The 24,792-nt window shown below is 44.3% G+C and overlaps 2 long non-coding RNA genes and 1 pseudogene across 2 annotated transcripts; 2 read left to right on the top strand and 1 right to left on the bottom strand.

Annotated features, from left to right (window-relative positions):
• The window catches only part of LOC120698165, a 73,638-nt pseudogene extending 52,449 nt beyond the window's left edge, over positions 1-21,189 (bottom strand).
• LOC120698214 lies at positions 97-1,499 on the top strand. The gene is made up of 5 exons (XR_005684756.1): positions 97-195; positions 287-500; positions 590-787; positions 885-1,035; positions 1,113-1,499. It is a non-coding gene; the product is annotated as an uncharacterized LOC120698214 (long non-coding RNA).
• On the top strand, positions 1,581-2,175 carry LOC120698219. The gene is made up of 2 exons (XR_005684771.1): positions 1,581-1,788; positions 1,874-2,175. It is a non-coding gene; the product is annotated as an uncharacterized LOC120698219 (long non-coding RNA).
• Positions 21,190-24,792: the final 3,603 nt, after the last annotated feature.

The raw sequence follows: 24,792 nt of genomic DNA, 5'->3' as shown, positions 1-24,792 counted from the left end.
GGAGGAGGGAGAGGACACCTTCTCCTGTACAGGAGGAGGAGGAGCAGGAGCAGGAGCAGGAGGACGAGGAGGAGGAGCAGGACGACGACGACGAGGAGGGGGTGAGGAGGAGGGGGTAGCAGGGGGTACGCGGGTGTGGTTACGAGGACCGTCGACACTCCCGCCGCGACCGATTATTCAACCCGCAAGGCCTCTGTAAGTAACTTCAGATGTTATCAATTCTTTTTCATTTGATATATTCAAAATCACAATACAAACTAATACTTTATCTTGAACACTTTTGTAGGAATTGGGTGATGCTGTCTAGAGGTGCCCACAACCAGAAGCCCAATGGCATCCTCGGTGCTCTGTGTAGGGAGCACTTCCCTGGGCTCGTGGAGCATGCCTGGGTCAGGGAGCCGACCTACACGTGGGACCACTACATGGCCGTCGCAGATGCAGATGATCGGGAAGGGAGGAATTTCGGCACCAAGGCGAGGCGGGTGGTCGGGGAATTGTGGGTAAGTAATCATTTCACTACATTGGTCAATATATCAGATGCACTTTAAATTCTTGGAATACTTACTGCAAGTATCGGTCCTATATGCAGGATTTCTATAGGTGCACTCCAGGTTATGAGGCTAGGGCAAATCAAGTGGCTAACAAAGCCTGCTATAAACTGGTGAAGGACATGCACTACGAGGCGCGCGTTCAGGCCAATGTCCGATACATTGCCGATTACGAGAAAAGGTCGATCAAGAAAGGACCCGCAAGGGAACTCTTTCTCAGGCCGGATCAATACTCGAAGGTAAATCAGGAACATCTCTACTTATTTTTTGTGAATTTGAGATTCCAATATGACATACACCTGATTACGTGTCGGTGATCCTGAACTCGTGCGCCAGGAAGGCTGAGTGCTGGGCTATGATGGTCGATAAGTGGATGAGCAAGGAGTGGGCCCGGCAGCACACCTTATGCCGGGAGCGCCGCTTCATGATGCCAGGTGCAGCGCACCATCAAGGCAGTCGTAGCCTTCCCAAGTTTTAGGAGGTTTTGGTACGTGAATTCACTTTTTCATTATTTCTAACGCTAAATTCGGCATGCTTACTAATCATCTTGTTTTTTCTTTGCAGTCGGCACGACGTGAAGGGCAGCCTTGCAACGAGTTAACGGCATACATTATGGCTCACATGGGCAATGCGACGTTCGATGTCGCCTTCGACCCGGCGGCTCCGCCCGAGGCCTACACCAACCCGAACATCCACACCCGCATCACTCGGTACATGGAGATAGGAAAGGCGCTCCACGGGGACACATGGGATCCGGCCACCACACCCCTTTCTGGAGAAGCCATCATGAGGGCGGGAAGAGGGAAGAAGCACGGCCGGTACTGGCTCGGCGATAGCGTAGTCGACACGGATAGTACGCCCACTCTCTCGCAGCTTCAGGCAAGGACCACTGACTCGACCCCTCCCATACTTCCATGGTCCGAGACTTCTGTGGCCAGCATGCATGCAATCCAGGTTATTTCTGTTTCATTCGTCGGTTGTTGTTTACGTACCTTTGTTTCGCATTGTGACATTGGGGTGAAATCTTGCTGGCCCAGCTAGACGAAGAGAAGAGACAGCGGCAGGAGTTGGCAGAGAGGTTGGAGCAGGAGCGGAAGCTGAGGGAGGAGCAGGAGCATAGGGTTGCCGCCATGTTCGCCTACATTCAAGGTCAGGTGCATCGATAAACTCAACCGCCGCCAACAATGCCGTGGCCTCCGCCAACTCCACCTCCACCACAGTTGCAACTGCAGTCACTCCCGTGAGTATGAATGTATTTGCTTGTAACCGCCGCCTAAATTAAATATTGACTTGGAATGTAATCTTGTATCTCATCCTTTTTGCAGAATCAATCGGGGGTGGCATCGAATGAACCTCTGGATGATCACTCTCCGGCGTCACAGTGGCCAGGTTCAAGATCTGAGAAGAGATGATTATGGTATCGTTCGGTTGTTAGACATGTGTGCGCTGTACTATGGACTTTGATGTTAGATTTGTGGTTGTTAGACTTGCGGACGTTGGACTTCTCGCTGTTGGACTTGTCGATGTTGGAATAATGCTTGTGAATGTTCGACTCAGATTTGTGGACTAAATTTGAATGTCATGTGATATTTGTGATATATATGCGATGTTTGTGATGAATGTGACATGAGAATGTGATATTAATTGCCTGTGATGTATATATAATGTTATGTTTGATTTATACAAGAGGGAGCTCATATATGCGAGATAACAGTGAAAAAAATTAACTTTGCCGAGTGTTTTTACCTTGGCAATTGGCAAAGCGTCCATTTCCAGGTTGCTGGGAAATGGCTTTGCCGAGTGCCAAGGGAAAAACTCTCGGCAAAGCCCCACCTTCGCTGAGTGCTTTTGCGTCGGCACTCGGCAAAGCTTGGGTCTTTGCCGAATGTCTTCCGTTTGACACTTGGCGAAATTGATGCAAACGGTCTGTGGTCCGGCCATTTAACTTTATGTTGCCGAGTGCGTATCGGCACACGGCAAAGCTTTGCCGAGTGCCCGAGAATAGGCACTCGGCAAAGGTGGCTTCGCCGTCAATTTGTTTGCCGAGTGTCTTTTGCCAAATGCTACACTCGGCAAACCCTTCGCCGAGTGTATAAGGGCCTTTGCCGAGTGTTCCTGACACTCGGCAAAGCGCCTGTGTCCCGTAATGTAAATGAAGGGTCATCAAATTGACTTCAGATCATGATTAGAGAAAATAGATAAATTAACACTGTAGAAGGCTGAAAATGGTCTCCAAGGTCGTTTTTGGCGACGTGGCACATACATACACATACAGTATCAGTTTCACACGTAGGGGTGGTAATGGATCATGGCCCCACTGCTAAATTCTCAATCCGACTTGGGTACTATATATTTTTAGCTTAAAATTGTATAAGATATGAGACTAAAATTTGTGATCCTTTACCACCCAACTTCTTCGGTTTTTTTTTGCATCGCCATCTAAATTGGGACAATGTCTCCCTGCTGCTCCCCTTCTCCTCCACACAATGGTGCGCAGGTCGCAACCAAACCTTGCCCTTGCAGGCTTGGACATCGTCGTCACCATGTGACTGAAGCTTGTACCCGCCATCTCCTCCCTCCATACCAGTGATAGAGCTAGCATCAAAATCTACCCATACGGCGAGCATGGAGAGCATTGGGCGCGGATCAGCCAGGAAGCTGAGGGGGCATTGGGCAGCAGTGCGGATCTATTGTGAAACAGCAGGTGTGGCGGCCGCCGTACCTTGCCAGATTGGTGGCTCCGCCATTGCTCCATACATCAATGCCTCCTCCCTCTCCCCCTCCTAGCACCATAGCATGCGTCCTCAAGCCATGTAGAGACACAGCTGCCGCACAGCGTACACTAGTTGAAATCAATGCATCGATAACGAACGGTATTCGTCACAGTAGAGGCCAAATGGGCCATAAAGAAAGTTTCATGATGAATTTGTGACGACATTTGCTATGTCACAGAAGCCGTTTCAAGTTTGTTACACCATGAAGTAAGGCTCATAAACATCAGGGAACAATTTTTCCCGTGACGAAGGAACTTTCATCACCGAATCATTTTTGCTTTTTGCAACACGTCGCAAAAACATCACCGGACGTCCGAATTAACGTGTCCCCATCAACGCCGTCAATGCCGTTAGGTGCTGTGTCGTCAACACATTTCGCCAATGGACAGACACGAGGTGGGCTACCAGAAGGCCACGTGTCCACTGGTAAGGAGCCTCCAGGTTCGGCCACGTATCGCTTCACTTTGTTGCTTGTCCACTTGTCACTTGCTTGTCCGGTCCACATATCGTTTCACTTTGTTGCTAGTCCACTATAATACGTGTCTTCTGCTTACTTACCCACGTGGTAGTACAGAGTGCTCACACATGTCACCGCCTGGTTGTGACACATGGCATCGGCCCACTTGTCCATGCAGCCCTACTGTGCTCGGCCACATGTCGGCACTAGGTTGTGACACGTGTCGTCTCCATACTTATCCATGTTGCACTACTATGTAAGACCACACATCAACACCTGGTTGGGATGCGTGGTGTCTCTGTCACTACTACAGAACAGGCCTTTGTTCCAGGCTATCTGTCCCGGCTGTCTTTGGACCCGGGACAATAGGTGGCTTTTGTCCCGGGTCCAACGACAAGCCGGGCCAGCGGGAAGACAGAGGTCTTTTATCCCGGTTGTAGACACTAACCGGAACAAAAAAGGAGCTTTTTGTCTCGAGTGGTGGCTCCAACCGAGACAAAAGACCCCGTGACCTTTTTGTCCCGGGTGGAGCCACCACCCGGGACAAAAGGGAGCCTTTTGTCCCGGGTGGAGCCGGCGCCCGGGACAAAAAGCGACCGACGTCTCCCTCTCCCTGCCGATATTTTCTAAGTCGCTGTGGCTCCTCCTCTCATTTCTCTCCCTCTCCTCTCTCTCTGCCTTATCTTCTTCCTCCCGTCCCCTTCCTCAGCTACCTTCTCTCCTCCCTCCCTCCGGCCCTCTGCTCCCTCCCCGGTGTGGGTGGGGCTGGCGAGAGCGCCGGCATGCAAAGCCCTCTCGGCGGGGGGGCGGCACTGGAGACGCGGTGAAGCCCCGCGCACGCGGACGCGCGGCTCCCGGCGCGTCGGGTAGCGCGCCGCGCTCCGTTGGCCTCGGCTCTCTGCCGGTGTCCGGTGGGCGGGTGGGGCTGCGCGCGCGGGCGCTGGCCGGGATGGCGTGTATAGGAGAGGAGGTGAGCGCGCGGCGCGCCTGAGGCTGAGGCACTGGAGAGAGGCGGCGAACTGGCCTGGGATTTTAAATTTGTTCCTGAGTTGTTTTAGAGAGAAGAAAAAAGAGGAAAGGTTCAGCATTTTGGCAGTGATTTAAGAGTTACCTTTCTCAGGATTGTCCCGTTGGAGCGCCTCCAACCCGGTGGCGTCGCGGGCGGCTCTGTTGTTCTTGTTTTCTTTTCTTTTTTGTCAAATATGTATATGTGAACGGATTAATTTGTGAAAAAATCATTTGTAGTTGTGATAATTGATTTTGTGAATGATTGATTTGTGATTGTAATTGATTTTGAGATTGATTTTGAATTTGGAGAAGCTGGCTCCCGTACGCTGGAGCTAGCGACCTAATTTTTTTCGCGAAATTAGCATTTGTCCCGGTTCGATAGCTTCCGGGACAAAAGAGATGCACGTATTTATCCCGGACAGGCAATCTCGGTTGAGGAACCGGGATAAAAAGCAGTTGTAGACCGGGACAAAAGCCCTATTCTGTAGTAGTGTGTACATGTCCACTTGCGACTTTGTTATTGTGCCACATGCCGTCTTCCTGTTTGTCCACATGTTGCTTTTCGTTCGGCCATGTGCGTCTTTCTAGTTGTGACACGTGGCGTCGATGTGGCAGTTTTCTATTCGGCCTCGTGTCGCCTCGAGGTTCTAACACGTGTCATATTCCTATTGGGTCACAAGTCCTGTTTACGTCTCTCTACGTGTCGTGTTTGGGTTGCCCGCGTGGCGTTGGCGAATTGTACACGTGTCCGTTTCTTATTGGTCCACGCGTCCGTTTCTCGTTCTCGTGAATGACTGTTTCGGACCACCACGTCTCCGAACCCTGGATATTAAATGTGTCCACTATATGTCAACATTCATACAAATCTATTTCATCACAGAACAATGAATAAAACAACATTATTTTATTGAGAAATTAGCGTTATTATTCAGAGAAAGTACACCACAATCAATAAAGTTACAACCAAATAAGTTTATGACAAAATCAAATAATCTCGAGACAACCAAATAAGCTCATCAGATCACCACAGCAAGGTTCACGTTCAAGACACACAAGATTAGGGCTGAGAAGATATACCAGAGGTGGTGACATGCCAGAGCTTCTGAAGCATTAGATGCCTCTCCTCTTCTTTCTTCTTGAGTTTATCATGCAGGCTTGCAGTTCTTTCCAACGCTTTCTCTATTGCTTTAGTCTTCCTCTTTAATTCTTCCAGGTGTTCATGGAAAACAACTGAACTTTCTTTTTGAGCATCAAGTTCTCGACGTAGCACTGCTTCACAAGCTGAAGAAGACTTCGAGGAAGGAGTAGATATACCAGCATTCTTCAAGAACGTGCTATTGGAGCTGTTCTACGATAGGACCTTGGAAAAAACCTGAGCACTAGGCAATGGTGCATGCCCATCAACAACAGCTTGTTCCCACATAGTGTCCATTGACAGCTACAAAATGCAAAACTGAACTATTAAAGAGATTGGAAACAAAAGTATATTGGATAACTGCTAGTAAATAGTGTTGATGTAATACATCTCCGAAAGATAGGGGCAACCATGAATGTTAAAAATATATCATGCAACATGTACAGAGAGTGTTGGACAAAATACAAAAGAATCGATGAATTATTTAAGAATCATGTAAGACTTGCTGGTACTGACTTGTTGAGTTCTTCTTGTTCTTATTCTAATGGATGCACCAAAATGGTGGTCAAACAAATAGCAAAATTAGGAATAATTGATAATGAGACTTGCTACGAGAGACATCTGAGGTGCATGTGTGTACTCTTAAGGAAGCAAAAGAGTGGAAAGGTTACATCACAAGAGTGTTGACATTTACATATGATTGCAACTGAGCAACATAGCAGCGAGATCCTATTGCTGCAGGCCACTTAACTCTAGCACGAGTTCCCTTGTTCTGGTCTAAAACTCCCTGCAAGAGATGTAAGTGATGGTTTACATCATAAGTACATATTTGAAAGCACACCATAAGAAAATACCTTGTTCTGTGGAGATGACCACTTGTCAACAAGTTCACGCCATTGTCCATCATGGTGGAGATAGGAGAGGTTGCAGGGATATCATTAGCAGGGACACCAATAAACTATTCATGCTTCAACCAATACCGGTTCCGCCGTATGGCTAGTTTGAATACACTGGCACAAGCTTTTTCCATAGCCTTGTTACTTGTGTCAATTGCTAACCTCCCCTGGTGACCAGAAATAAAATCTGAGTTACAAAACTGCCATAGAAAAAAGAGTTGAATGTAAAACAACTAGTATGTAGGCACTCACAAATAGCCTTCCCATGAAGCCATCAAAATTCTCAGTCGGTTTCATGTATTGTTTCCAATGGGTTAAGCTTGGAACTTGAGACCTAACGATAACAACAGCCTCTGATGCAAACTTGGCAGCTTGCACTGGTTCATGCGGCCATAGGATCCCCTCTGCAACAGAGATAGGTATCATTCTCCCCATAGCTTTGGTCATCTTGTCAAGCAAAACTCCCCTGGTTGCCTTCCTCCAGCCACCTCTTTGTGGAGGTACTGCGATGATTTCATTCAAATTCTCATTATTCATCAAATTTAAAACCATCAGCTCTAAAACACTTGAGTTCAAACATAACAACCAACCTTCAGAGCTGGAACTAGTCTGCCTAGAGTCCGAATTCCATCTAGTCTCAGCTTCGTTGACGCCATTATCACCATCTAGATTGTTGAAGTCCTCATGACAGCTTGTCTGCAACTATTGCCAATTCTTCCTACACAATATTTTCACCTCCACTATTGTTTTCTGCACTAGCTGAAAATTGTTCAGGCACAGGCTGTTGACGTGCTGATGATGACCACGGTACCCCTGTTGAAGCTCCAGGAATGACTTGTGTTGATGGGATTGACTTCTTCATCTTCGATTGTCTACCTCCGGGCGCCAATCATAGAGATATATTTTTTTGTCACATGGAATTATTGCACCTTAGCACTAGAACTAGTAATATCATTGCCATAATAATTGTTTATAACATTAATACAATAGAGTATCTTATGAACAACAACATTACAGACCTATATTGTCTCTTTTTATACTAAACACAGTTTTCTTTTTCCCAATCATGAAGGTATATTATTTCATTCGCCCATTAGCTGAACATCAATTTTTTCAGATTTTCTAGCTTAAATTTGTGTCGGGGCTAAAATTCTTCAGTTTATACCCATAGCTTGAATGCTAGATCAAAGTTCTATAATATAATTTTGTAAGTTTGCAACATTCCAGTACAAAAGTTTTGAAGTGCAATACGAGAGTTGAGATATAGAAAATATTCTATGTATAGGTTAAAATTTTTGTATATAAAAGTAAATTGTTTATAATAGGCCAGTACAAACTCTCCAACTTCATAATGCAAAGTTTTCAGTTAAAAAGTTCGTGATTTTGGAGCACAAAGTTCTGTATCTAGGAGTAAACTTTTTTATGATGTGCCAACACAAAGTTTATGAATACTATTTGTTTTTGAAGGTACTACCTTGCTGTGCCTAGCACTCTCCATCAGAAAATAAACTAATGCTTTTGAGTTCTAGTATTTTTGGTAATTCTGCCAAAGCATTTGCGCAGTAGGTTCCTTTTTTTTGTTTTCACTAAACCATGGAGAATTTATTTTTGTGAGTTTTGTAACTATGATTTGTCCATTAACAAGAGGCTTACTAAACTCCTATTCTGTACAGCTTAGGCTAAGGCAGCTCTGAAACAAGAGTTTGGTCCACAACACTTCGCAAGCATTCAGATGAGACCAAGGCACATTGATTGCTGTGGAAAAATCCATACGTATGTGTTTCAATATACTTTGGTATGAAGTCCCTTACATTAGATGCTAAATTTGTTTGAATTACAAAATTTTGGAGTTCGGAGTACAAAGTTAGTAATGTTATATTTCTAAATTTATATGTTCTAATGTTTAGGGCTGTAAAATTTTTCCAGATAAAGATTTAGAACTGAGAGGTACAAAGTTTATGATAGGCTAGGACAAAGTTCCCAATATGAGAACGCAAAGTTTTTTAATTATGAAGTATTAGATCTAGAAGTACAAAATTTTAAATGTGCTATTACAAAGTTCCAGATTTTTGGAAGAGTAAAGTTGGATTAACAAGAGTACAAAGTTTATAACATGCTACTATAAAGTTTTCTGATTGGGACTACAAAGTTTTGACTTTATTTTACTAAAATATTTTTGACAAGTGATTTTTCAAAGATCTTCAGTTGAAAGTGCAAAGTTATTGAATTTAGTGTTAATTTTTTATGCCAGTATATATTTGTGAAAGGTCTCAAATATCCATGTATAAAATTTTGTATCTAGTACTATAAATTTTAAATTTAATTGTAGAATGTTCATAAATTTACTGTACAAAGTTTTAGAATTACAAAGCTAGGGAGGTTACATGTATAAGGTTGTATTCATATTTTTGATAATCTTTTCTGGTTCGTATTGATTCCATGCATGTTGGTGTAATTATCTTCTCACACACGTCTTGTTGGTTTTGTTATACCATAATATTAGCTTGGGATTCATGTGAAGTTTCTAGAGCTGGAGAAAATTCCTTTTTCTCGATGCAAGGTCACTCATGTGGTGTAGTTCAGGAGCAGGAGCAAAATCATATTTGAGGTGAGCTGCATATCCTCTTATATCCTCCTTCATATTCATGTGTATTCTTAGCAAATCCCCTTTCTCTTTGTCTAGACCAGATATTCCATCCATTTTCACTAGAAAAGTGACATATGATGGGTTTAAGCCTACCTTTTGTTTGTGAACCATACTTGTTATTTGTTTTATTTTTATGTTTTTGGTCTCCATATGCCTCAATTTTTGGAACTGTTCTGCAGTTATATGTCCAGCATATGTATCTTATAAAGTTTTGCATATAGTAATCAAAAGTTTGGTTATATTTTATTGTAAAGGATTATGCGTACAAATTGAAAGTCAACGATATTAGAGTTTTCAATTACATTGCGATTTTTGAACTACAAGTGTAAAGTTTTGAACACTTGGTTCATAAGTTTTTAAAAATACTAATGTGAAGTTTTTAGTTTAATTATGTTCATTAAAAATTTGGGATTCTATAAAGTTTTGAATATCTGCATTTATAGGTAGGGATTCTAGATTTTTTTTTAAATATGTGCACTTAAAGTTTTTTCTCATTATTTTTACAAACCGCTATGTATAGAACTTGAAAGCCAAGAATGTATAAATATTAAAATCATGTAGTTGAAATTAGTTGACCTACATATGTGAAGTTATACACATGTGGCTCATAAGCTTTCAAAGTATCTATATGAAGTTATTAAATATGTACAATTAATGTTCCTGAAATGTGTAAGCAGTAAGCTCCTAAATTTGGAGTGCAAAGTTTTGGCTCTAAGAGTCAAATTTTTGAAATGTACAAGTAGAAAGTTTCTAGATTCAATTTTATGGTGTGTAACATTTTGTTTTGCATAGGACCAACTTTCTTATGCATGAATGGGACCATAAAGTTGTACTATAGAGCCATGTACTTATTAGGTTGCTATATTTCTAGAATGCAAGGTTTTGAAATAGGTTTGGATCTAGAAGTCTTCTCATAAAGTTTTGTTAAAAGAAATTTTATAAATTCAGAGGACAGAGTTTGGAGTTTGTTTTAGTAAATAGTTTTTCATAGTGACTTCAAAAATTCTGAATTCAAAGTGCAAAGTTATTGACTTTAGAGTTTAAATTTCTTTATTTGTCTAGAAAACTTTCATGTATAGATATAGATTTTTAAATCTATTTGTATAAAGTTTTAGATATCCATGTACAAAGTTCTTATTTGCAAGAGTTTTAAACCTCTCAAGGTGCAGGAAAATAATAGTTAGTTAAAATAAAGCCAAACAGTTAAACCTACATTATATTGACAAGATCATGAAGTTTGATATATGCCACTAGCTACTTTTTAACTAGTTGCTTGGTTCAAATATTTTGAAAACCTTAAAGTATCTTAAAATTTAGACGAATTTAATAGTTTCTTGATTTCTATAATGTTTCCCTCACCTAAGTTTAAATAAAATTATTTTCCGCTATGAGATATTAAAGCTTTCAATTGATAGGGTGTAAAGTTTTTCCACGCATATGCCTAAAGTTTTTGTACTTGACTTAAAACTAGTGGATATTTGCCTTCAAATGTGGTTTTTACAATGTTTTGAATGTGTGATCTGATAGTTTTTGAATTGCATGTTCAACTTTTTTTTAATATGTGTCTTGAAAGATATGGGTATATAAATTTCTATACAGAGATTTTTAACTTGTGGCATAAAGTTGGAGATGTAAGAAGTTTAGAATATATGAGTCAAATGTTTTTAATATTTAATTACAAAGCTTTGTACATATATCTTGAAAGCTGATTTTGAATAACATAGTTTGAAGTCTTTTGATCTATGCAATATGAAAAATCTATGTGTAAAGGATATAAAGCATTCGGTATGTGCATTGGAAGTTTGTCAAATCATGTGATTGAAATATTATTAATCCACTTGAAACAGTACTTTCTGTCACTCAATTTTTTTTTGCAGGATGTCATTGGATTTCTTTGGGACATCTCCACTGACGCTTTTCTACCAAACAATGAGCTTTCTCTTATTCAGTTGAAAAGCAACTTTTTATGTCGAGAAATGTTTATGAACAATTATTTTTTCTGTATTTATTGAAATATTCTATTATAGAAGGAACATAATACATATGCGAAAGTATTGTGATGTGTTATTTTGTCTTGAAATTTAAGTAGTGAATTGTCACATTTTTTCCGTCTGTTCATTTCATTTTGGATCCTTTTGGAGTTATTGCATGGACGTAAGAACATTTTGAGCGCTACTTTTACATTCATATGTATATGAAAGTACTCCCCCTCCCATTTCACTGCCCACACACCCGCTATCCCGAAGGAGAAGAAAAGGGGAAGAAAAAACACACAGAGTATTCTAGAAGTGAGCTAATGTCCGAGCTGCATAGAAGCTAGACATGGGAATCCTAGTGCTCGTTGCCAGGTGGTCCGGATGTGCGTGCGCAGCTGGAAACTAGCAACGCTCGTTCGTTGCAGCAGCTAGCGGCGAACGATCGCCCACTAGCGGCCCCCTCTGAGCATCGAAACTCTGCAAGAGTATTGCTACAAGGGCAAGCCAGCAAATGAGAATTGCTGAAGATTTTTTTCTAGCAAAGCTAGCTGCATATATAACAAATGTAGTAACTGTAATCATGAGCAAATATCTATTGATATAAGGCACAAGTTCCTGACAAATGTCTTCAGTCATCCAAAAGTACGTATTAACTAACTAGATTGTGCTCTTAAAAAAGGCTTTATTTACCCACCATAGGCATCACTTGATTTCAGTTCATAGAGGAAAAATTGTTAAGTTCAACATTCAAATTTTTCACTATCTCCCTTCTGGGCATGCCAACCTATGGATTGAAACAAATGGAATCATTTACAAATGTTATCTCTGTTGACACTAATAATTCACAGGGCCGATGAAACTTAATCAAGTGCAGTGGTAGGTCCTAAACTTCACTCCAGTTACCTGTGTGTGCGCGCGCGCTCGTGGGCGCGTGTGCGTGTGAATAAGAACCTATCTATCTCATATACCAAGGGGCAAAGAGAGTGCAAGGTGTGCCAGTTGGTGTGGTAGAAAAGAGAAGGGCTGTTGAGCCAGAAATAAATGATCTTAGTGAATGTTTAATGATATGGGAACAGTAGGTATCAGGATGCCAATTCTACCAATAGTAATATGCTTTCACGTGGCGACATCCAATATGGGGAATTTAAGTTGGGCTGTTGCTCATATACTCACGAAATTCATAAATGATTTTCTTTCTGTGACAGATTTTGCCAAACCACTTGCAACAACTAGTGAGTTTTCTTTTTCTTTTTGGCTAATTCTGTTCTTGCCAAATGATTTTGAAGAAAGAAATATGCTAGAGGAAGGTTGCAGCAGAACCTTTTCTCATGAATCACTGAGACTAAAAGTTTAAAATGAGAGTAATTTTTTAATCTTCTGAGATAAACTTCGCCCATCTGCGCCAATTGATCATCAACTGAAAAAATAAATTACCAAGCTACATAGTCAAATCTAAGGAATGAACAAAACAAGGAATGTTTTGTGGCTAACATTATCGATATAATCCGAGAATAAATATATATTGCTCTATGTTTCAGACCAAGTCCTCCCACCTCTATGCATACTTCAAAACAAAATTAGTAGCTGATTCCACTCTTTTTCTTTTTTCTTTTCTTTTGTGTTTCAGGGAAGGGTGAGCAACCAAATGGTTTTGAAACAAACCATATCAATGTGCAGCTTCATCAGAGGATGAATATACATGCACATGCAACAGTAGTAAACAAAGCTCGACCTTGTGTTGTATGGTGTGCTAATTTTATGTTAAATATATGTGCTACTGAAAGTATTACGCTTAAAGCAAATCTTGTATGCTAATGAAACAATTGTGAAGTCCCATCATGACAGTCAGTTGGCATATAATGAGTATTTATTCTTGAACCAGGTATAGCTGAACATTATTTTTAAATCCATGATAGTACTGTGAACGACTTGTATTATTGAAATGAAAGTAATGCCAAATTTGAAGAAGTCCATGGATAGAAAAATCCGATAACATAATGAGATAGCAGAAACAAACAGAAAAACAGGGAGATGAGACACTGATTGCAAATGCAGAATAAGTTGCACCAAGGTCTACCAATAAAATTGTAGTGAGGTTCTAATAAGAGCAACATAGTTAGCTGGCAAAGTACCTAGTGTTCCCCTACGTATGCAGATTGCAAGATTAAAGCAATTCCTATTATTGCTGGAAAAGAGAAGTAGAATAATTAAATTCACAGAAATAGCAAGAACATGTAAAGTTAGGTTACATGATCTTCTTAACAAAGTGCACTCATATGAAATCAAGTTACAACAGAGCACATTACCATTAACAAGTTTTTATGGCACTCGCCATCAGAAAGATCTAGCCATGTTGCTGCTGCTTCCTATTGTCACCCAACAAAAACATCATTCGGGGTAAGAAATGTGGAGCTATGCTGTTCAAAGATTTTCATTGTCCATCTGCCAATGATTCTAAGTTAGGAACATATGGAAGATATGGTCCCAGGCAATCATGTCCAAGAACATGTACTACAGGCAAAATGCTTTGTTTCCTGTCCATTTTGTAAGACATTAGCGTTTTCTCAGCCCCCACAACACAGAAAATCGCATTGCCTTCTGGGTAGATTGAAACTAGACCGCATCCATTTTCAGAATTAATGACATCCAATTCAAAGTTCCACCTATATCTGACACGGTGCTTCAAGGTCCAGTCTTCAATGTCATAGTCCTCAAGAACCCAGATTGTCAATTTATCGGAAATATTAGTTGCCAAATACAGCTTCCCTTGAGCCAGGTCAATGAATGCTTCATCAATATCAGTGAAAGGATAATATCCGTCATCGTATGGCATAGGGATAATCCTCCAAGCTATGCAGCACGGATACGAATACGCGTATCGGTATCGGGCCGATACGGATACGGGGATACATCATTTTCTCAAAAAACACGATACACGGATACATTTTAGTAATTTTTTATAAAATAAATATTAATGCATATTAATGGTAGGAAAAGGAATATAAAAAAGAAAAGAAGAAGAAACTAAGAAAGTCCGGCCCAAGAGACCACCAAACAGTCCATATAACCTTCCCTTTCTCTGGATCGGTCGATCGGAAGCAGATTCTGTGCTCTCTCTGCGATACGTTCACGGAGTATCTGATACGTATCCAAATAAGTATCCGATTTATGTTTCATTTATTTTTTTATGGATACTTCTCCAATACGTATCCGTCGCATATCCGCCGTGTATCGGTATCTGATACGTATCGGATACGTAATTCGCACCTCCTCTGGAGTATCGGGGTAATGTAGCCTCCAAGTCTTCCCCTCCACATCCACTGCCGCAACAACATTCTCATAGGTAACGAGATGCAGCATACCATTGAAAAAAAAGCTTCTAGAACCACTACAAATTGTGAGTCCAAAGCTCCAACCACTGTCTTTCTGACTCCACGCTCTAGTCTTTGATGAGTAAATCTGCACTCCTTTCACATATCCATCCTCATGTTCCTCAAATTCAAACACATGGAAGTGGGAGGAGACTGCCGGTTCGAGCCCCAAGCGCGCAATTGGCAAATCGGCCGACCAAGTGGACCCAGGCAGGACAAGCCATTTCTCAGTAGCAGGGTTGCAGACGAGGTATTCAAATGTCGCTGGAACAGTGTAGTTCGGGATGCGGCCGAGGAGGAGGCCGTTGCAGCAATCCAAGATGTGGAGGCACACGCGGTAGCGCAAGGGTAGGAATGGCAGGGAAGGGCTGATGGAAGGGCCTTCTACCCTCAAGACGTTAGTGAAATGGCGAGCTACCTTCGGGCAGCGGTCGGTGTTGAGGCTCATGTAGAAGAAGCCGGTGAGCATCTGGGGCAGCTTCTTGCGGTGGTCCGGATCGGAGATGAGGCGGCGCCAGCGCGTGGAGGTGGAGTAGGATCTTGACGATGAGGTCGTCGGTGAGCCTGGCCTCTGGACTCCCTCTCCTCCTACTCCTCTTATTGGAGCGCGGCGCCATGTAACGTCCCCGTGGCCGCCGGCGATCGCCGTCGACGTGAGTAACAGCACAAGCGAACTTGGGGTAGGAGGACCAGGCGGCGGACCTGACCTCGAGCTTCTATTTCTCAGCGATTAAAACATTCATGTCTTACAGTTTTCTCCCACCGGGATTTAACCCCCCCTCACGACTCACTCACTGGCCACATGGCCCCACACACAACTATCTATGCCCTATTACGCTTCCTTGAAGGCGCCTTTCAGCCGGCCACGTGATCCTCGGTCGCGACATCTGCCCCCCTGGAGAGCGAGCGTGTCCCCAAGCGAGTGCTTCTGGAAAACATTGGCGCAACACATAGTAGTCTTCCCAGGTAGCTGACGTAGCTGGAAGTTTCGTCCACTTGATGAGCACTTGAGGTACCGCGCGACCTCCTTTTGTGACCAGGCGACGATCGAGGACGGTTTCCAGCAGGATGTCCGAGCCGTCGAGATTGACCAACGGTGGAAGATTGGAGAACACCGGCGTATGGTCAGGAGTATAGGCCTTCAGCTGTGAAACATGAAAAGTAGGATGAATTAAGCTAGTAGGAGGTAGATCAAGGGTGTAAGCTGCCTGACCGATCTTCTGCAGAACCGTGAACGGGCCGTAGTACTTCATGGCCAGCTTAGGAAATGGACGATTCACCACGGATGATTGAGCATATGGTTGTAACTTGAGAAGAACCTTGTCACCCACTTGAAATGAAACATCAGTGCGCAAACGATCAGCCATGAGCTTCATGCGTTTCTGTGCTTTTTCCAGATGCTCTCTAAGGAGGACCGAATGTAATTTATGGTCAGCAAGAAAATCCGCAACCAACGGAGGAGCATCAGATGGGGTATCCACTGGAACACCCACGAATGGGTCATGACCATAGAGCGCCTTGAAGGGAGAACAACCAAGAGAAGAATGGTGTGAGGAGTTATACCAAAACTCAGCTTGCGGTAGCCAGGAGTGCCATTTGCTTGGAGAGTCACCAACTGAACAGCGTAAATACATCTCAAGACACTGATTAACCCGCTCGGTTTGGCCATCCTTTTGAGGATGATAGGCTGTACTGAGTTGTAACTGGACCCCCAACAGCTTGAACAATTCCTTCCATACATGACTGGTGAACACTTTATCTCGATCCGAAACTATGGAGTGAGGAAGACCATGAAGTTTAACCACAGTGTCAAAGAGTAACCGGGCTACTGAGATTGCCGAGTAGGGATGTTTTAGTGGAACAAAATGTGCGTACTTAGTGAAACGGTTGACAACCACCAGAATGACATCATAACCATTGGACTTGGGCAGGCCTTCTATGAAATCCAGTGAGATATCTTGCCATGCGCCCGCTGGAATGGGTAATGGTTGGAGAAGTCCCTGAGGATGAGTATGCAAATGCTTTGCTTGTTGGCAGATGTGGCACTGAGAAATAAATGATGCCACATCTTGTTTGAGGCCTTTCCAACAAAAGAGTCTCTTAATTCTGTGATAAGTTGCATGCTGCCCAGAATGTCCCCCTACTGCACTTGAGTGGAAAGCAGCAATGATCTTGGTCTGAATAGCCGAATTGGCACCCACCCACAGCCTGCCTTGATATCTGATCAGACCTTGATGCAAACTGTAACCTTGGTCATTGGGAGTGTGCACAGCTAGTTGGCTTAACAATTCCTGAGCTCTAGAATCAGTAACATAAGAGTTGATAACCTCTTGCACCCATTGTGGTTGTACCTGAGATATTGCCTGTAGTGCCAGAAGGTGTCCCACTATAGATAGAGCATCAGCAGCTTGATTGTCTTTACCTTTCTTGTAGACCACCTTAAACTGAAGGCCCATAAGCCTAGTCATAGCCTTTCGCTGCATATCTGAATGGAGATTTTGCTCTGTGAGGTAAGCAAGACTCTTGTGGTCAGTCTTAATCACAAACTCTCCTCGTTGTAAATATTGCCTCCACCTTTCCACAGCCATAATGAGGGCTAAGAATTCCTTTTCATAAATTGACATGTGCTTGTGTGATTCTCCCAAAGCTTTACTCAAATATGCCACCGGTTGCCCATGTTGCATGAGCACAGCTCCAATGCCAATGTCAGAAGCATCAGTCTCCACCTCAAATGATTCCTGGAAATTAGGAAGAGCTAGGACTGGTGTAGTGACCATAGCCTTCTTTAATCTGTCAAAGGCTTGCTGAGCTTCATCAGACCAATAGAAATTCTTCTGCCTTAGCAATTGTGTTAATGGTTTAGCAATCAAACCATAATGCTTGACAAAACGTCTGTAGTATCCAGTGAGCCCCAAAAACCCCCTCAACTCTGTGACTGACTGGGGAACAGGCCAATTGACCATGGCAGCTGTCTTAGCTGGATCAGTGGTGACCCCTTCTCCTGAAATAATATAGCCCAAATAATCCAATTTTAACTGAGCAAAAGAACATTTACTAACTTTCAAGTACAACTGGTGTTCCCTGAGTTTATCCAACACTTGTCTGATATGTGTGATATGGGTGTCCAAGGAAGGGCTATAGATCAGAATATCATCCAAAAGTACCATGACTGATTTTCTGAGAAAAGGTGCTAAGACTTCATTCATCAGACACTGAAAAGTAGCAGGAGCATTGGTTAAACCAAATGGCATGACTCTAAACTGGTAATGACCTTGATGTGTTTTAAATGTTGTCTTGTGCTCATCCTCTGGCTTCATCCTGACCTGATGGTACCCAGAGCACATGTCAAGCTTTGTAAAGTACTTGCTGCCAGCTAATTCTTCCAGAATTTCTTCCATGAGAGGCATGGGAAACCTATTCTTAATTGTTAACTCATTTAGGCGCCTGTAATCTACACAAAAACGCCAGCTGCCATCCTTTTTCTGAATGAGGAGCACTGGAGAAGCAAAAGGACTGGAACTAGGGACCACTAACCCAGCCTGAATCATGTCCCTGACCTGCCTTTCTATTTCATCCTTATGGTGAGGAGAATATCTATATGGTTTAGAATTGACAGGAACTGAATTTGGCAAAAGTGGAATAGTATGGTCATAAATCCTACTGGGAGGAAGATGGGTTGGTGACTGAAACACATCAGCATATTGGCTAAGCAACTCCTCAATTTCCTGGGGTCTATCTATTGTTGTAGTGTCTGATTGCTGCTGCAAGACTGCTAGGGCCCAAATATCATTTCCCTTCCACCATTTCACCAACTGATCTGCTGACAACTCTTGAATTGGAGTGGCCTTGTGAGTGATGCCCTTCAGACACACAGTCCTTCCCTGATATGTGAATTCCATGGTCTTGTCTGTCCAGTGACATGTCATGGGGCTCAGAGGTTTCAACCAGTCATAACCCAATATGGCGTCAAAAGCAGTAATATCTAACACTCTCAGATCAGCCTGCAATGTATGACCATTGCACCACCAAGACAGCTTGGGAACCCATTTATCAGACATCAGAATCTGGCCATTGGCTAGTTTAACTTGCTTAGGGGTAGTAGAAATGGGTTGAATGCCCACTTTTTCCAAAAATGCAGCACTAACAAAGCTGTGAGAACTGCCTGTATCAATCAAAGTAAGCATGACCTTGTTCTGCACTAGAGCTCTGATGTGCATGGCATCACCATGGGAAGTACCAGCTAGGGCATTGAGGGAGAGTTGACAAAATTCTGAGGCTAAAGAATCTTCTAGCTCTATCTGGGCTACTACTTCTTCAGACAGTGGCATATCCAATGAATTAGCAACTAGTGCATTTACCTGAGCCTTGGGACGCTGAGCACAGATGGCTGCATGATTAGGATCATACTTCTCACCACAATAATAGCATAGGTTGTTGGCCTTGCGGTAGATCAATGTTTGCCGTTCTTTCCACATAGAAGTCTGAGGAGTAACAGATTTACTATCTCCCTTGAACCCACTGGACTGAAATTTCTGTGGGCTAGCATTCTTGTGCCATTTGTTCTTTCCTCTTTCCTGCACCTGTTCCTGAATCTTAGCCAAGAGAATAGCCTGGTCAACATCTCTGGGCACTTGAGTTCGTACTCCGGCACTAATATCCAGCTTCAGCCCCTTGACGAATTGAGACACAAAGAAGGTGTCATCATAACCATCATGATGCATACATATCTCAAACTGAAGATTCTCAAATGCTGCTGCGTATTCGGCCACAGTTTCTCTCTGTTTTAGTTCCAAAAGCTCACTCATGGCATCCCTGTAATCATTGGCGCCAAACTTCTGTTCCACTGCAGCAATGAAACTGTTCCAATCACCTAACCCATGTTGCCTTTTGTATACCAGCAACCACTTAGCTGCCTTGCCATCCATATTCAGAGACGCTGCCATTGGCCAAAATGCCTCATCGATGTTACAGAGCTCAAAGTAGTCCAAACATTTTGACTTCCAAATGCGGGGGTTAGAACCATCAAAAGTAGGACAAGACATCTTAGGAGTAACATGACGATGACCAGAAAAATCAAAAGGCTCACGCCTAACCCGGTGGCCCTGAGGAAGAGGACGAACCGGAATACCAGAAGCAGCGGCGCGGAACGGTTGGTGCCCTCGATCCAGAGAACTGTGGGAACGTGTAGGGCTTGGTGGAGGATCTGCGGGCTCTTGAGGTTGTGTGTGATTCAGGGTGATCCGTGCGACGGCTTCACCGGTCAACTCGATCTGCTTGGCGAGGATCTGCTGGTCCTTCAGCATCTGCTCCATCACTTGGTTGCCCAAATTCATCTGCGACTCCAGCCGCTCTTGATTGATCCCAATTGACGCCACTCGAGCAAAGAGCAAGTCGAAATTCTCATTCACTTGGGTCCAGCGCTCATCCTCCTGCTGAAAACGGTCGTCCATCTTGGAGAGGACGAACTGAGTCTGCACGGAAGGCTTGGGGGGCGCCGTGGCGACTGCACCTCAAACCCGGAGATACTGCTCGATTTGATGAAACCCCACCCTCCGGGGCTCGAGCAGCGTCGATCCGAGCCGAAGGAGTACCACAGCCGCACACGAAACCCACGAACAGTGACGAAATGTTCGCCACCGCGCCGAACTGCAGACACAGAACACCGATCCCGATCTAATCCTAAGCGGCGCGAAAGAGGAGTGGTCGACGGCGCTGGGCAGCTAACCGTCGATTTGCGGTGGCCGCCGCCGACTGGGAGTCGGTAGGCGGGGCAAGGACGCTGGAATCGGAGCGATTCGCGGCGGAGCTGGTCGACGACGTCGGTGTGACGGTACTGACCAAATCGGGATCGAACCGGGGAGGAACGGAGCGCGCCGAGGAGCCTGAATCTGATACCACTTGTAACGTCCCCGTGGCCGCCGGCGATCGCCGTCGACGTGAGTAACAGCACAAGCGAACTTGGGGTAGGAGGACCAGGCGGCGGACCTGACCTCGAGCTTCTATTTCTCAGCGATTAAAACATTCATGTCTTACAGTTTTCTCCCACCGGGATTTAATCCCCCCTCACGACTCACTCACTGGCCACATGGCCCCACACACAACTCTCTATGCCCTATTACGCTTCCTTGAAGGCGCCTTTCAGCCGGCCACGTGACCCTCGGTCGCGACACGCCATCGCCTCGCCGCCCGTCAAGGAAGAAAATAGTGCGGCCGATCTGCACTGCAAATGGAGAGTGGAGAGGTCAAAGATCAATGCGCGAGCAGGACGGAGGGGTATGCTACCAAGAACACGCGTACCGGATGTGGGGGAAACAGCAAGCGGTGCTCCCGTTCGACCCGACGGCGGCGAGGTTTTGGGCGTGCGGCGGCGGCGGCGGTGGCGGCTAAGGATGGCAACGGGTCGGGTTCGGATCGGGTGGAGTCTCCGTGCACCCAAAACGGAAACCCGAAATCGAAACCCGAAATCGAAACCCGAACCCGAAACCGATTCGGGTGGAAATCCATCACCAAAACCAAACCCGCGGATACCCGAAACCCGAATGGATACCCGAAACCCGCAGATAAATATACACATATTCACATGAATAAACAAGATGCAACAAATAATAAATATTTTCATGACTCAACTTTCAATAAATTTAATAGTCTAAGTAAACAAATTATCATTAACATATTATAAAACATGAGTTTTAATTCCAAATAATTTATTTCGGATATCCATTGGATATCCATGGGTGGAAACCAAAACCCGAAACCGAACCCGAAACCGAACCCGAACCCGAACCCGAACCTGAAAACCGTGGGCGAAAAACCAACACCAAACCCGAAACCCGAAAAACCGAAACCCGCGGATACCCGCACCGAACCCGATCCGCTGCCATCCCTAGCGGCGGCGTGGTGGGAGGAACCGAGGAGGAGAGCCGAGATGAGGAGGGAGGGGGAGGTGTGGGGCCAGGGGTGAACCGCTGGCCTGCTTTGGCGAGAAATGGAGCCCAGCCCAGTTGTTATCACGCTTTCCCATTAAGGACTCCAAATTGATCCTTTAAAAGAATATTTCCATCCTAACCATGCAGATTCTCTTTTCTATATCACTTTTACATCCGCACTACGTGGGCTCACGTATCAAATTATTTATCTCTTTTTTACCCATTCTCTCTCTCTTCATGCATCCCTGCTTCCTCCGCCAGCGCATGGAGCTCGCCGCTCCAATCGGCCGCCAGGCGAGCCGCCCCCCTGTCTCCTTGCCGTGGCGCCTACCGCAACCCCCTGGAGCTCGCGGTCTCTAAGGCGGAGTCGAGGCCCCACCCTGGCGGCGGGCCTCGCAGCGGCCGGGTCAGCGGGGGCAGGCACGGCGTCACCCAAGCGCGGCTCCGTGAGGGCCACGGAGGCCGCCGGTGGCGGAGGAGAAGCGGAAAATCGAGGTGGATCTCTGACGCTCCTCCTCCCTCCGCGCCTCCATGCTGCCCCCTCCCCTGTTCGGTTCGGCACGCTTGGATCTCGCGGCCGCCGCGCTCGTCGCCCATGGAGCTCGCCGCTCCCTTCGCTCGGTCTCGTGCCGGCGGTGGGCCTCGTGGTGGCGTGGCAGAGCAGGGGCCCCGCCTCTAGCGGCTTGAGGTCAGCGCATAGGCGAGCGGCGGAGAATCCCGGCGGCGGCCCGTATCCTCTTTCTCTCTCTCTGGGCGGCAGCCATGCCTCTCTGGCGGCCGCCGCAGAGCTGCTGGGGCCTTTCCTTCTTCCCCAAATTTGGGCCGTGAAGGGCCCCCGACGAGCTCCTCCCGCTGGCGTCGCCCCTCCTCATCGCGCTGCTCCCACCGGCGCCGCCCGTCTTCTGCTCGCTCTCCTTTTCCTCTCCAGGCGCGCAAGCGCGGTGGTTGGAGCGGGCGCGTGGGCTCTGCCGATTCCGGACATCCTGGGAGCACAGTAGAAATAGCGAAAGAACACCCTTCTGCTTCGATAGGGTTGGGCTCCCAGTATGCCACTGCAGGCTATTTTACGCTAAGTGCTTCCTTCTGGAAGCTTTCCCGTATGCTAGTGCAGATAGCCTCGTCACGGAACGAACTCGTGTATATTTTTTGCCCTCTATACTGACACCATCAGTAATAATCTCTAATTGACACAGTAATCAAATAACATGTTCTTACAAGTTTATTTACAAAACAATATGTAAGCACGTTTTGATCTCTGCCACACGTATTGGGGAAACAACTTCTGCTTCTTCTGAAAATAAAGTACATACTGATATTCATTATTTTTTAGAAATGGAAAAAAAGGCAAGAAGCTGGAACAAACACATGGGTACATAATGGCAGTCATAAACGGTCGAAAAGTAAAATCATCGTACCATGATGAGAAGTTTTTTTTTTCATATTTTCCTACCACAAGCACCACCACTTGGTGGTCTCACTTCAGAAAGCAATTAAAGGAGGGTGTTTTAAAGGAACGATAGTATTTGTAAAAGCATCCCCTTGAAGTCATGATCATGCCAAATATTGGATTCACTCTCAAACACACAGATGTTAGCTGGTTCATAACCACAGGGGTGACGGTGTGATACATCTATTGCTCACATCAATAGTGGTCCACATGACAGATGAAATTTTATCAAGTGCAGTAGCAGGTACAGTAGTATCTCCACTCCTCGTGGACCTCGCTTTATCCAGCAGTTATAATATATATAGACACACACACAGAGGAGTGCCTAGTTATATATAGCATCTCATTTCTGAGAAACAGGAGTGCAATGAGCAGTGGAGGTAGAGAAGAGAAGGGATATGTTGATAGTCATGTGGCAATGGTAGGCATTGGGAAGCCCAGAGGGGCAAGCAAATGTATCCCAGTGGCATCGGCCCAGGCAGGGAAATTTTATACGGTTGATTGTTGTTCTGAAAGCAGCACCGGCGTATAATCGTTTCACGAAGCAGCTTGAAGGTCAAGTCACCTGAGTAGATTTCAGGTTATTTTGATCCAGCGTGAAGCACTACCCTGCTATCCAATCAAATAAAAAATATGTTTAATATAACTATTCTCCTCACTCTCTTACCTGCCCAGCTGGTCACGTATATTATTTTTCTAGAGAGTTGCTTCAGAGCACTACTACAGAACAGTCTTTTTGTCCTGGTTGGGAAAGGCCTTTTGTCCCGGTTTTCTAACCGGGACCGCCAAGGCGGGACAAAAGGGTCCCCTTTTTGTCCCAGGTCAGGCAACCGGGACAAATGAACCAATCGGGACCAAAGCCCCCTTTTTTTTCCTGTTTCTTTTGGGTTATTTCTATTCTATTTTAGATTGAATTTTGTATTGGAATTTAAGTGGAGTATGAACTGCAACAATATAAATATAAATATATATTCATTTACTCATATAAAGTGCAACACAAAAGTCAATTACATACAAAGTGCAACACAAAAGTCAATTACATACAAAGTGCAACAAAAATTTTACTTAATTTTGTCATATTTACTCCTATTATCTATGTTTGACATGCTATCATAGTAGAAATCTCCTGCCGGGTCCAGGACCTTGTGAATAATAAATCCTCACATGGCTTCTTGAATTGCAAGGATCCTTGTGACTCGCATTTAAGAGAGCTGTGGAAAAGTGAGAATATTAATTACATCAATTTACAAAATGAGTTGCACGCAAGCTAAGTTTGATAAAGTTTTTTACTTACATCCTCCTGCCATGCGGTAAAGGTCTTTTGAGGACCTATTAGGGTATGGACATTCTCTATGACATAGTATGCGCATAAATTAGTTCCTTGCGCCTGCCTCCAACACTTCAAGAGAAATCAAAGAAGTAATTAGCTAACAATGTATTCATATATACTAAAGGATATGAAACATGCAAATAAAGTACAATCCCACCGTACCGGAAAGTTTTTCCTCCACTTTAGTTCGACATTGAAATTATTGCCACTATGCTTTTGAACGAAATTCTTCCAAACCCTGAACACGAACCAAAATGAATAAATATAGTTGTCTTTG

This window comes from Panicum virgatum, chromosome 1K, assembly GCF_016808335.1.
Source record: "Panicum virgatum strain AP13 chromosome 1K, P.virgatum_v5, whole genome shotgun sequence".
Classification (NCBI taxonomy): domain Eukaryota; kingdom Viridiplantae; phylum Streptophyta; class Magnoliopsida; order Poales; family Poaceae; genus Panicum; species Panicum virgatum.
This window is presented reverse-complemented; position numbering and strand designations above follow the sequence as displayed.